Below are 14851 nucleotides of genomic sequence, written 5' to 3'. Positions count from 1 at the left end.
CTCTCTCTCTCTCTCTCTCTCTCTCTCTCTCTCTCTCTCGTTCGTGCACCTTGGCTCATTGTCGTTGAGTTGCTGGCCTACCCTGGTTCACCATGCTCTAGGTGGCATCCCCACAACCTACTACGGCACTGTGATGATTGACCCCAACAGCCCCGACCCAATGTGCGAAGAAAACTATTTTCCCAAACATACAAAATTCCCTTTCTTGAATTTGCAAAGAGGAAATTTTAAAAAATCAAGTTATTTTCTCAAATTTTTAAACTATTTTTCTCTATTTTGGGGGGGAATTTCTCCCTTTCCCCTTGCCCGGGCCCAGTGTTCGAGAAAAAATATTTTTCCAAACATACAAAATTCCCTTTCTTGAATTTGCGAAGAGGAAATTTTAAAAATTATGTTATTTTTCTCTCTATTGGGGTAGAACTTCTCCTTTTCCCCTTGCCCTCAACGTGCATTTTTGGAATAAAAAACAACACGATATTAAGCTGAGACACATTTTCCCCAAACACTGATACAAAATTCTCTTTCTTGAATTTGACCCCAATAGCCTGGGCCCAATGTTCGGAAAAAACTGTTTTCCCAAACATACAAAATTCCCTTTCTTGAATTTGCGAAGAGGAAATTTAAAAAAATCAGGTTATTTTCTCAAAATTTTACAGTATTTTTCTCTATTCTGGGGTGGAATTTCTCCTTTTCCCCTTGCCCGGACCAGTGTTCGAGAAAAATTATTTTTCCAAACATACAAAATTCCCTTTCTTGAATTTGCACGAAGAGGAAATTTTAAAAATTAGGTTATTTTTCTCTATTTTGGGGTGGAATTTCTCCTTTTCCCCTTGCCCTCAACATGCATTTTTGGAATCGAAAACAACACGCTATTAAGCTGAGACACATTTTTCCCAAACACTAATACAAAATTCCCTTTCTTGAATTTGACCCCAGCAACCCGGGCCCAATGTTCGAAAAAAACTATTTTCCCAAACATACAAAATTTACTTTCTTGAATTTGCAAAGAGGAAATTTTAAAAAATCAGGTTATTTTCTCAAATTTTTATACTATTTTTCTCTATTTTGGGGTGGAATTTCTCCTTTTCCCCTTGCTCGGGCCTAGTGTTCGAGAAAAACCAAACTATTTTCCCAAACATACAAAATTCCCTTTCTTGAATTTGCGAAGAGGAAATTTTTAAAAACAGGTTATTAATATTCTCAAATCGATCTTTACACTATTTCTCTCTAATTTGGGGTGGAATTTCTCCTTTTCCCCTTGCCCGGGCCTAGTGTTCGAGAAAAACCATCTTCCCAAACATACAAAATTCCTTTTCTTGAATTTGCGAAGAGGAAATTTTAAAAATTAGGTTATTTTTTGCTATTTTGGGGTGGAATTTCTCCTTTTTCCCTTGCCCTCAACATGCATTTTAGGAATCGAAAACAACACGAGATACTAAGATACATTTTTCCCCAAAACTGATAAAAATTTCCTTTTCTTGAATTTGCAAAGAGGAAATTCCAAAAACTAGGTTATTTTTCTCTATTTTGGGGTAGAATTTCTCCTTTTCCCCAACATGCATTTTTTTCCAAGCATACAAAATGCCTTTCTTTGAATTTGCCAAGAGGAAAATTTAGAAAATTAGGTTACTTTTTTAGGTTTCTACACTATTTTTCTCTATTTTGGGGCAAGATTTCTCCTTTTCCCCTTGCGCTCAACCGGCATTTTGGAAATTAAAAACGACACAATATTAAGCTGAGACACATTTTTCCCAAACACTGCCCGAGCATGAGGCCGCACGATTGTCCCAACCAGTTACAATTTTTCTCTATTTTGGGGTGGAATTTCTCCTTTTCCCCTTGCCCGATGCAGTGCATCCTTGGGCATTCACGATGATGATGATAATGATTTTGGTTTTTCAGTTTACTTCATTTTTATTTTGTAATCAAATATTCTATTAGATCCACCAAGATTGTATGAGTTCGGTCTCATAGACCTTGGCCCTTTGAAGACGTTTAATGTAACAATTCATTTCATTTCATTTCATCTCCCTCCTCTCCACATGAGACTGAGACTGGGAGTCAGTGTTCGAGAAAAATGTGTTTCAGCTTAATATCGTGCCGTTTTCAATTTCCAAAATGCCGGTTGAACGCAAGGCAAAAAGGAGAAATTTCGCCCCAAAATAGAGAAAAATAGTGTAAAAACCTAAAGTAACCTCTTGGCAAATTCAAGGAAAGGAATTTTGTATGTTTGGAAAAATGATTTTTTCCCAAACACTGTTGTGAGTGCTCTCTCTCTCTCCCCCAAAGTATGTTGCAAATTTTCCTCTTGGCAAATTCAAGGAAAGGCGTTTTGTATGTTTGGAAAAATAATTTTTTCCTGAACACTGTTGTGAGTGCTCTCTCTCTCCCCCCCCCCCAATCTGTAGCGCTGACAGCATCTTCTCTCTCTCTCTCTCTCTCCCCCCCCAATTTGTAGCGCTGACATCATTCTCTCTCTCTCTCTCTCTACAGTGAGTACACAGTACACTTGCACTGACAGAGCATTTTCTCTCTCTCTCTCTCTCTCTCTCTCTCTCTCTCTCTCTCTCTCTCTCTCTCTCTCTCTCTCTCTCTCTCTCTCTCTCTCTCTCTCTCTCTCGATTCCCCTTCCACGTGCGATAAGGTGGGCGGCCGCAAGTCCTCATCACGCTGCTTGACACGCCCCACGTGCGAGAGGCACACAGACTTGTAGTAGCCACTCTCTCTCTCTCTCTCTCTCTCTCTCTCTCTCTCTCTCTCTCTCTCTCTCTCTCTCTCTCTCTCTCTTTCTTGCTTTGAGCACACTCACGGAGTTTCCGGGCTGCAAAACACACATGCCGGAAGTAGGAAGTCGAGCCATGTGGTAGGGGGGAGCCAAAATTCCCTCCCCCATTATCCTTAGTATAGATAAGTCTTCAAACCACCATTTTTCTATCTCATAATTCATTCGTTTCCCTTATTACCAGCTCAAAATTTACGCAAAAGCTTTTACACAATGAGTTGGTCACCTGACAATTATTTTGTGTTTAAAACTTCAGAGTCAGATGTCAGATATCAGATCAAATTGGAATGAATAAAATCAGACTTCAAATAATCAGATGGTAAAGTCAAACATACAACTCAACTTAACTGAAAGAATAGATTCAGATAACAGGAATTGAGACAATTGAAAGTTAGATATTCATATTTATGAGTTCATAATTACAATTGATGTTCCACTAAGTGCCTAATTACAAGACAATATAAGAGTTCCATTGATTCATGAATGATACAATCAAGCTTTGCCAAAGACCAACTGAAAAAAAGCTAGCTAGATAGATCCCCAAAATGAAAGTAGTGAATCCTATTTATAGGCACCGTCTGGTTGCCTCCGATTGAATAATTATCGATTAATAATTATTGATACTATGGGTAACTCCTCTTTGTAGAAGTCGCTTCCAAGGGTAGGTTCCCACTATCTACATCCTCCTTCCCTTTCTTGAATTTTGGTGAGTTTTCAAAATTTTAGACTATTGGTGTGATTTTAGTGCTTGTCCTTAGCCCTTCATTTATCTAGAACTTTCTTGAGTTCAGTCTTGGGTGCTTGTTGGCGTCGTGGCTAAAGATATTCAAGCCGAACTTGACCATGAGGGACATTGGAGGTAGCAATATTCTCCTTCTAAATGATCCTATGTATGGACTCCTACTCCAATTTCTCCCTTCTTTGTAAACATCTCAACTTCATAGGGAATGAGAGCATGCTAGGTCTTTGTATCATGATCATATAAATTTTTCTTTCCTTTACTGAGCCGTACCCTTGCTAGCTTGTGACATATGGATGTGATGTGGATCCATCCAATTTGGTGTGGGTAATTAGCTTTGATATTGGCTTCGAACAAGATCTCAACCATTTCTTTGAATTGGGTTTTGGAGCTGGCTTTATTGGCAAGTTCCTTTTCAAGAATCTTGGATGCCACCATTGATGGTTGAAGCAACTCATTTGTGCACTTAATCAGGAGATTGATATGGGCTTACCATTGGATCATCATGTCCCATAGGTTGATCAACTTGTCTTTCAGCCATGACACTCTGCTCTTCTATTTAGTGTCATTCAACACTAACTTCTATGCAATTCAGCCATGACACTCTGCTCTTCTATTTAGTGTCATTCAACACTGACTTCTATGCAACCCATAATGCCTTGCCTTGTTCATACCATCTCCTACTCTAATCTACAATTTTAATGTAACGCAGTTGATCACTAGGTTCATTATAAATGGGATAAAGAGCTAGATAGAACTTGGCTAGCTCATCATCCTTCATGGGAAGTGCATATATCGATATGGATGAGTTTGGTGTTGCCTCAATGTAATTCAAGACTATTTGATTCTCTTGCCACATCATTTTTCAAAGAATTTTGACTAGATCATTAGGAAAAATATGGACTCTCCTTGGGCCTTTTTGATTAGTGAAGGCTTAAGGGAGAACCAATGAGAAGGCTCTTGGGATACCACCTAGAGGGGGAGGAATGGTAGGGGTGCAGCCTAATTGTCTCCCTCTTCAATGCTTGGTTCTTAGAGAGAGGTGGGAGGTAGGCTGGGGGGGGGGGGGGAGTAAATAGGGGGAGAGAGGTGTCATAAAAGAGGGAGGGACCCCCCCAAAAAAAACGCGCATGCTTAAAAACCCAAAAAATTGAAATTTTTTTAAAAGTTCCAAAGTTGACCCATTTGCCTCCAAAACTATCCCAAAACATAAACTAACTTAAAAAAGTCAATTTTTCCTCCCAAAATCAACTTTTCTCTCTCTCCCTCATTACTTTTCTCTCCCACACTCTCCCTCTTCTCCCTCCTCCCATTCTCTCTCTACAGTAAAGGCAGCCATAGCCAAAAGCTTTCCACCACTCTCTTCCTCTCTCTCCATAGCCCCCCCTTCTCTCACACCTCCATCAACCCTCTATAGTCCCACACTCCATAGCCCACAACTCCACTATCCTCTCTACCTCTCTACCTCTCACTCCTCTCTTTCTCTATCTCCATTGTCAAAGCCACCATAGCCACCATAGGCAGCTCACCTCACCCTCCCCTCAGCTCCTCATTCTCTCTCCACAGTACTCAACTCTTTCAAATCCCTTCCTAAGCCCAACTTCCCAAGCATGTCCACGCATAGACGACCCAAACCAGAGATAGAGGAGATTGTGTTGCACAACACAAAAGACTCAGAGGGGGTATGGATCCCACAAGTGTTCAAGAAGGGTGCATGGATCTACATGCAACCGTCACGTGCTGGACCTCATCGCATACGGTGTCGAGGCGTATTGGAACGTCATTGGAAGGGCCGGCTATTGACATTCAAAGAAACAAAGTCCGTAATGGTGGCCATCGTGCAACACGTCTACTGTGCCGCTGAGCTCCACCTCAAGAGAGCTTCTACTCAATTTGCACCTCATTGTAAGTTTTCATGGTTTAGCTATCCCATGCATATGTCATGTTTACGTTTATGTGATCATTATGTTTAACTAAGGACATTTGTAAAGATGTTTTTCCATCCAGCTTAGTTGAGGAGCAGCCGCTTGAGTGCCTCTCAGGCACGTTCATGGTTGTGCATGCTCACATTGGGGAGCTTATGTTTCCTAATGTTTCATCGAAAAAACTTATCGAGCAGCGAATATTCATGTACTCCCACAAGTATGGTGCCGAAGTCAAGCCAAAGCTATGGTAGGTTAGAAGCCGTGGAGACACCCTCATTGCAGAGTGCAGAATGTCCAACTCCAGACCATTGGGCTTTGCTTTCTTTCAAGCGCAAGGTGCTGCAAGATTTCCAAGGGTCCCTAAAGTTTGGTAAGGCAACCAGATTGGTGGGTCTCAGTTGGCATTGTCCCATTCATTTGTTTGTGCATGCATTCCGCTCTCTACCGATTGTAGAAACACCAACAATGTTTGTTTGCAAAGAAGTTGACATAGATGCAATGGACACCATTCTAGGTGTCAATTGGGGCTATGTTGACGGTTTGCATGATGGTGACCGTTATAAGTGCAATGTGTCCCCCACACAGCTTTGCCAAGGTGCACCTTGTATGCACGGTTTAGCTATGAGAGGTGGATGCACAAACGTGGAAAATGGATACCCTTGCAGCTGACAGCCAAAGAGATTCAATCCTTTGAAATTCGTGTCCGCATGCCCAATAACGAGGTGGAGGTGGTTGCAGTGAATCCGCATTGGACTCTTGCCAATCTTCGGGAACACTTTGTCATAATGGGATTCGAGGATGTCGGTAATGCAAGTTTCAAACTAGAACAACGCAAGGTCTACTTTGTGATTCCTTAGCTACCTTTTCTTATTTTCTGTGGGTTTTTGTATTTTGATTGCCCATTTTTGGTTGTATAGATTGGAAGGCGGATGGAGGCCACTATGCTTGTTTACAAAGATTGGGCTACAGACGAAATCATCTTGTCTAAGTGAATTGGCTTGTAACTTTAATCTTTTATATATTGGATATTTTTATTAAAGATTTTGAAAAGTTTTAAGGTGTTGTACTTGATTTTGTACTTGAGTTTTAAGGTGGTGTAAATTTATTTTTTAAATCCATATTTTTTATTTTTTTCGAGATAGAATATGTCTATATAAGGAGGACCACCTCCTCATTTCACCATTTTCATCCCAGCATTGCAGAGAGACCTAGCATACCCAATCACGCAAAGAGAAGACATGGCTGCTACTAGTGCTTTAGATGCATTCCTTACTGAGGTTGGGCATGCAAATCGCCCTGAGCTTCAAGCATTTTTCACAACCCAACCCAATTTGGAAACCACCTTGACCCTCCACTCTCAATCTCTTGAGCACATTACTTCATACATTTCCACGTGCATAGGGAGATTCATTGTTGAGTTACCAAACCGACCAGGGAAATGGGTCCTTGAAGGCCTTCTCCACCACATCTACCAAGGGGACAGGCCATTTCATCAGTGGCTTGCACGCTTTGCCACCATAGCACAACCCGCCGGACAATATGTGCGGCTTGAAGCTGATGATGTGCGAGCAATGCGTAAGGGAAGGATCGGAAACACTTTTTTCTCTGTTCAGGCCATAATGATCTTCCTCCTCCACGAGTGCCCAGCAGGCCTTGACGTAGTGCTACCTCACTTGCAGATCGGCGGGGTATTGGCTGATGTGAAGGACCCCAAGCCCGCGGCCATTGACTCATCCGCAGAGGAGAGGACGCTTGCCTTGACCTACCCTGTAGGGATTCAAGGCCTCTTGGAGGCCTCTCCATTCACGGTTCATCCTCGGGACCGCCAGAAGGAACCACCACTCGGGATGCCATCCCTGAGGTAGAGATTACCCGCTTCTCCTCCATTGTGGTGGGTGGGGAGGAGTTTGTGTTTATGCACGATCTAGAGAAATCCTTTGAGCTTCGCATGGATGAGTGTTTCACCATCCTCGATGCCCATGGAAAGTTTGAGCTTGATACCACCACCTCCCATGATGATGATCTCCTACTGCCCATGGGGAATACTTTGGCGGACACAGTGGCGATCGCACAAGCCGGGGTGGCAGCGGCCGAGCAGGCCAAGGTCTCTGAGGAGGAGTTTGTGGCCGTGCAAGCCATGTGTTTGGCTAAACGCGCAAGAGTGGATTCACCACCACCTGCTGCAACACCTGTTTTGCTTGATCCAAAGGGGAAGTCAAGCGTGGATCTTTACTTGCAGCCGGATGCCGATGAGGAGGATCGTAGACAAGAGGTATAGATGCTCACTTACATTTGATTGTTACAAATGATTTTGTTAATGTTATATCATAATTCTGTGCCATATCTCAGAAAACCTATGTTCTGCATGATGTTCTGGAGGTTGACGCCTGGGCGCAACGGTTAGGGGGGAGGAGGATGCCGTTCGGACCTCAAGCGGAACTTGCTCACTACCTCGACACACTTTCCACTGGTGTCGTGGTGTTTTTCCATGCCGACTACTCTCCCAATGGTCGCTACAACATTTTTGCTCTCCGTTCACTCTCCAAGGCGTTGTGTTTAACAACACTTGCCCAAACGGCCAACCTTGTAGTGCTTGTAAAGAAAGATTTTGCAATATCCACTTTCGGTGTAAACTTTCGCGGGCGCCTTATTGCCCATGTCAGCATGAACCAAGCTGTAGGGGTTAATGACACCCAAGAAATCACAACCACTTTACTTAATAGGGAGCCACCCCAAAAGGCCAAGCGCCAGAAAATTGTAATTAGAAAGATCCTAAAGCAAAAGCTGGATATCATGTAAAGCATTGATTTCTTTAATGAAACTACTTTTTGCTGTCTATGACTCTCTTTCTTGCAAGGTTTTGAATTTCTTATATGTTGGGCTTCCATTGTGTATGAGAAGCACCATAATTTTTTCTATGACTACTAAAGGGTTTGGCAGGCATTAAAATTTAAAAAATGTATACTTTGTTATATCTAGGCTTCCAAAGTTATGTATGTGCCAAGTAAAGGGCTTGGAAGTCCCTAAACAATGCTGCCACAAGGGCGCGCATTAGGGCTTTCCATCAGAAGATGAAGTGTGCAAATGCGCACCCTTGTGGCAGATGAAATTGGACACATCTAAGAGCATACCCAAGTACAAAATAGAGTGACAAGGCATTAATACCCAGTTGCAAAAGAGAAACACATGGATACCCAAGTAACCTTAAGCCCATCTTGCCCCAGATACCTAAAGATGTATTAACAAACCACAAAATTGTGGCAATATCTAAACCCTTCTTGGAGGATAGGAGCATATCCAGTTACAAAACAGAGTGAGAAGACAATAATACCCAGCTGCAAAATAGGAAGACATGGATACCCAGGTAACCTTAAGCCCATCTTGCCCCAGATACCTAAAGTTGTATTAACAAACCACAAGAGTAAACTTTGTGGCAATATCTAAGCCCTTTCTGGAGTTTAGGACTGACATGGACTAAGGGGGGATGAATTCCAGCAGCATCTATGCTAATTAAAGCATTGAAGCAAACAAGACATACTTATTGCTTGTCAAAATTGTCTGGAAACCACTGGAGAGTGTCAGCAAAGCACTAGGAGAGGCTGCCACAAGGGCGCGCATTACGTCCATCCATAGGCCTCTGGAAGCCCCAAATGCGCGCCCTTGTGGCAGCCAACTTGGGGGCATTCCAAGCCATTTTGAACACTTTGTAGATGTTTTTGCCATGCAATAGTGAGTCATATAGCATGGATACATCAGGAAGTGCATGCCCCACTTAGCCAAGGTGCTAAACGTAGGCAACATACAGTAGAAGGTAGACAAAACTTGAACCATTGCTACATTGCATGGTACAGAATTAAAACAATACAATGCGCACTGGGGTATACAATAAAAGACGCTTATATTCAAATTCTTCCCAATACAATGCACAGAGTGGGATATAGAATCAAAAGACGCTTGTATTCAAATTCTTCCCAATCTTGGAGTTCCGTAAATACAAAAAGGTTGATGCGTAATTACAAGCTACTCCTCATGGCGCAAACGGCGAGCAAGCTGCATATCCTTGGGCATAATGGTTACACGCTTTGCATGGATGGCACAGAGGTTAGAATCCTCAAATATGCCAGTTAAATATTGCTCTGCTGCCTCTTGGACTGCCTCTATGGCCACGGCGCCCATCCGAAACTGAGTGTTGTACAATTGCAAAACCTCCCTGCATAGCCTTGCAAAAGGGGCCCTCCGAATCAAGAGCTTGGTGCTCTTTTGATAGTGTCGAATCTCCGCAAAAGCATGGATGCGCTTTCGTACCTTCTGAGGTCAACGTGGAGGTGCATTTTTGGCACGAGTCGGGGCAGCTTGCTTCCTCTTCTTGTAGACAATGCTCTTTCTCTTTTTTTTCTGCACAGGCACTTCCAACACCTCATAATCGGATTCCACCCACTCTCCATCTGATTCGTGCTCTTCACTATCGACCGGATGTGATGGTGTAGGTCCACTCCCTTTAGGAAGTGTCTTACCCCCAATAGACATGTGAGCCTGATAAGTTTGTATTTGGACGCCAACCCATGGGGCATCTTCATCCGTTTGTGTCTCTTTAGAGCCTTCTGACGGCTGCTTTTGGCTGTTTGTTTCTTTGCCCTGGTCGCTCTCATCCTCCCTGTTGCCATCAGAATCGTTGGAGTCCGATGAATAGACAACAAGACGATGCTTCCGTCTCTCTTTTGCTGCTGTAGAGGATTGGCCATGTTGATTTGAAGCTCCAGCTTCTTCTGTGTGGACTTCACCTTGAGCTTGTGAAGTTCCAGCTTCTGTTGCTGTACTTTTGAGTCGTTGGCCATCCGGCCCCTCTGGATATGCAATCCTAGCCATTTGTTTTGTTCGTGCCATGGTTGCACCTAGTAGGGAAGATGACAAAATGAGCCCCTTCAACCTTTAAATAGGTTTTTTTGAGATTTGGGCCCTTTCACACTATGCGGCCAATTGAGTGAAACTCAAATAAAGCAATTGAAATGAACAACTAAACCTGGATCATGCGGATGGCTGACGCAACGCCCAAACGCTGCCTTTTCGATATTTAGCTGCACGCCAAGCTTCGTGGCCGAGAAACGCTCGCGAGCGTTTCCACTTCTCGGATGCTGGAGTACGGGAAGCGTTGCGTAACAGCTTTGCTAACATCGATTCTCTTGCTTTCTCAATAGTACGAGTTCTCCCAAAGGTGTGCCTAAAAAACCAATTAAACATCTCTTGGAGGTAGTTGGAGTGTGAACTACCACCACCATGCCGAGTATTCTTGAAGTAGACTCCTTTTGCTCGATAGTGGGACTTCTCCATGCCTTGTGTACTCCATATATCAAGCGAACCATAGCGGTCCATGAAGTATTCACCATGCGCATAGAGAATGTGCTAAACCAACCAAAAAGGAGATAAGCGAATAGAAAAGTTACATTTTCAAACATTGCATATGTATTAAGTCCATTAAAACAAACCATGTAGTGTGTAATCTTGCTTTCAGACCATCCGTCCTTAGCGGCCTTTGTGAATTCATAAAACACCTTCTTGAACTCCTCTCGCTGCTCAACGGTGGTGCTTATAAGATTCATCAATTGCACAACCTTTTGAAAGGATGACCATACTAGCTTGCGTTGGTTAGCAACCCCCACATTGGGATCTTTGTGCGTCGTGCATGAACACAAATCTTTCCACAACTCCCACCGCTTCTCACTTGCTAGATCGACACTTGCCTTGGATACCTGCATTGGATACTTTGACATCTTCTTGAAAAATTGACGTGCTTTGGCTCCATTCATGGAAACCTTCTGTGCCACCTCATATGTCTTCTCCCTACAAGTCTCTCCTACAATGTTCACCCTTGATCGGTGACATCCAATCTCATTAAGGAGCATCTCCACCCCCTGCAAGGAGTCTTTTGACCGTTGAAGGGGCTTCATTGTGAAAGCATAATCAATGTGATGCTTTAAGATCCTATCAAATATTCGCATAAACGCATGCAATGTGCAAAAGTGAACATTGTTGAGGGAGAAGGGAATTATGGGGTTCCACCCAGGATCTTTGCTATCCCTATTGGGCACCTGCAACATATCACATGAAAGAACCGAACTTTGCCACTCCCTATTTATATGGTCATCATTATCATCGTCCTGACCTTCCACTTGAGTTGCTCGACTTGTCTTGTGCTCTTTCGTACAGAATGGACAGGGAAGTAAAGAATTTGCACCTTGTTTGCATCCAAGCATGCACTTTATGGTCTTTAGATCACCACCTAAATGCCATTCAACATCAAACTCCCCACGTCCTGGAACCATGAGCTTCTCACCATTTATTTGAGCTTTAATGACCTCTGTGACCCATGGGATTCTACTGAAAATCCATGCAAGGACTTCATGTGTCTCTTTCGGAACTTCAATTGCACCAAGCCACCATATATCCTTCTCTGATTGCACACTAAAAGAGGGCTTTGTCGCTTCACTCGAACTGCAAGATTGCTTGGCATAAGCTAGGGCTTCATTCATAAGCGTGATGCTCATTCTCTCCAACTTTCTCCCTTTAACAATTACACACTCATCCAACTTCAGCACGAACACAAGCTTGCCTTCAAGAACTGCCAACAACATAAAGCCTCAGAATGCATGTTATGACACATCATAGAGCATGTAGGCAACTCTAAACTAACCTGCATCACTCAAATTGTAGAAAACAGCCATGGACTTCTGCAATCGTATCAAGTCCACAAAGATATTGTTGAATTTGGTGTAAACAAACCCTTCGATCCGCAACACACTGTTAGAAACAGCACAACTTCCCTTCCCGCGGCCCTTCCTTCCTTGTGATTTGCTACGGAGCGGCTGAAGAGGCATCGTGTCTTCAATATACAAGTAGTCTCCTAATCGGTGAACAACATCTTCATTTGACACCTTCTTGGCAATCTGCACTCTGTGAGGAAGTGGGAATAGGTTTTCCGTGACTCCTCGACTTCTTAATGCATCTTTTAACACTTGATGTATTGCTTGATAGCCCTTGGTACTAATCCTAACAGCATCACAAATATCCTGAACATCTAGATCAGTGACAATATTAGAAAAATCTCTAAGAACTCTCTTAGTGATTGCGTCTTTCAAGTGTTTTGCCTCTGGAGCATCAAGCATCCCAATAAAATCCTCTTTGTTGAAACAAGAACGAAGTACAGTAGCCCTAGATGACGCATTCTCGCCACTGCACGTTTCTTGGACGAAGTTCCTATTGCCCAAAACAACAATGATGAGCCGTATTAAACTTAAACAACATGAGGGATAGAACATGTTACCTCATAGCTGTCACCCTTCGTTTTCTTGCACCTCCACGTGGTGCAAGAGTCTGAATTTCGGACAACTCTCGTTTCCTCACCCTACCTCCCATGGCAGTACGTTTGCATCTGAGCTTGAAGATTGTGGAAACTCCCATTGAGCAACTGCCAATGACGCAAGTAGATCTCGGACCGCGCAATCTCGTGTTTGTTGAGTCTCTTGCAGTAGCCCAACAAACCTTGCTCTCCATTTCCAACGTATTGCAACAGTGATGGAATGTTTGTAAAAGACGGATGAACATTGAGAGAAGGGTCCTTTGGATACAAGCATCCGTCTGTCCAAAGATCCACATTCTTCTCCCCTTGAGCGCGGCGTTCGTTGGCTGAAGGTAATGTACCCAAGAATGTTTTCTTTGTCGGAACATACTCTTGAGGTAGGCGTAGGAAAAGCCCTGGAGACCTACCGCGTGAAGAGCTTGCTGGGACATTGGTCACGTCATCAAGAGGCATTGTAGGATGGAGAGATGGAGCTTGAAGGATGGAGAGATGGGTGTGTAGGTGCAGCAGCAGGTGCAGGTGCAAGGGGGATGGGTGTAGGAGAGGAGCTTAGATTAGGAGAGAGAGTTTTCAATTTTGGGGGGAATTTTCTAAAAGTTTGGAGGGAGTCAAAAAATGTTGAATTTTGAGTAATTTAACTTAAAAATCTCTTTTTTAATTATGTGTATATGTTGGGGTTACTTTTTAGGGGGGAATAGAGTTTTTTTGAAAGTTTTTGAAAAAAGTCATTTTTTTGACCTCTTTGACCCACGGATTTGCTTAGGTGGCATGGGAGAGTTAAGAGGCCACTTACAAGTTGGCCAAAAAGCTAGAGAGAGAAGACCCCCTACTTTTCAAATGGTTTACCCCCCCTTCCCTACTTTTTAAATGGTTACCCCCCCCCCCCCCCCTTCCCCCTACCTTTTTAGGGGTCAAAGGTGGAGGAGACCCCACCAAAATAGCCCCATTCAAAGCCTTTGTCCCCCTTAATCTTGGCAGGCTTCCTTTAAATTAGGGATTCTTACAAGGCCCATGGAGAGTCCATTTTTTTCCTAATGTGAAATAGGTTTATCAGGGCCTATTCTTGTTCCCTGATTCATTTTGGTTTCTGGGACTTGATTGCTGCATACATTATTTTTTAGAACGGCTATGACTTGATGATCCAACATTCTTCTAGCTAAAGACAAGGGAAAGGCTATCCATGTGAAGTGAGACTCAAACCACACTTTAGGTTTCTTAAATCAATGTCTATGAGTTTGAGAGAACATCTATGCAGAGAGAAGGCACTTCACATCAGAATGTATCCCTAGAATGATGATGTTTATTTGGATCTAGAGAGATATTATATGCTACATGTAGATGCCGAGTACATGATCAAGTAATGGAGGCTCATCAGCTAAAGAAATGACCCTCAACCTTGACACAAGATGACCTTCTAGTGAATCCCCAGACTAAGTAGTTAACTACAATGAGCATTTAGAATCTAGGCATTCAACTAGAAGTATTATTGTGTAATAAACCACCACATAATTGCATGCAAGATATTAGATCGGTGTGTGAAATCCATTTATTGTTGCCTTTTAGGGTGCTAGTCTCTAGACTCTCCTGCCTCCCTTTGTCGGATCAGCATGGTTGTCTAGTGTCTGGTTAGATTCTCCAAAGGCTTGAAAAGCAGCCATATCCTACAAGGCCATGATCTTCTAGATCATCATCATCATAGTGTAAATTACACGTGTCCTACAGGCAAGGCCACCAGCACGGCCGGATAGTGTGTATGCTACGGGGAGGCTATAAGATAAGATAGTACGGTTGGGTGGAGACTAGCACACTGCATTACTCTCCGTCTTTTAGTGGTATTCGAGCTATTTTGGGGTTTAAGGGGAAAAGTGGGTTGCATGTGTATGCGGCGCACATCTCCTCTCCCACGATCCGTAGGCAATAGGCGGGAAGACGACGGCTCATAGCGTAGCAAAAGAGAAAACAATCACACAATTCTGTATACAGAAACGGGAGCATAGTCACTATAAGAGGAGTAGTCTATAACTACTAACATTGCTACGGAAAAACAAAGA

Source organism: Adiantum capillus-veneris, chromosome 6, assembly GCF_014529385.1.
Source record: "Adiantum capillus-veneris isolate H3 chromosome 6, ASM1452938v2, whole genome shotgun sequence".
Lineage (NCBI taxonomy): Eukaryota > Viridiplantae > Streptophyta > Polypodiopsida > Polypodiales > Pteridaceae > Adiantum > Adiantum capillus-veneris.
The sequence above is the reverse complement of the archived record's forward strand: the minus strand, read 5'-3'. Positions refer to the sequence as shown.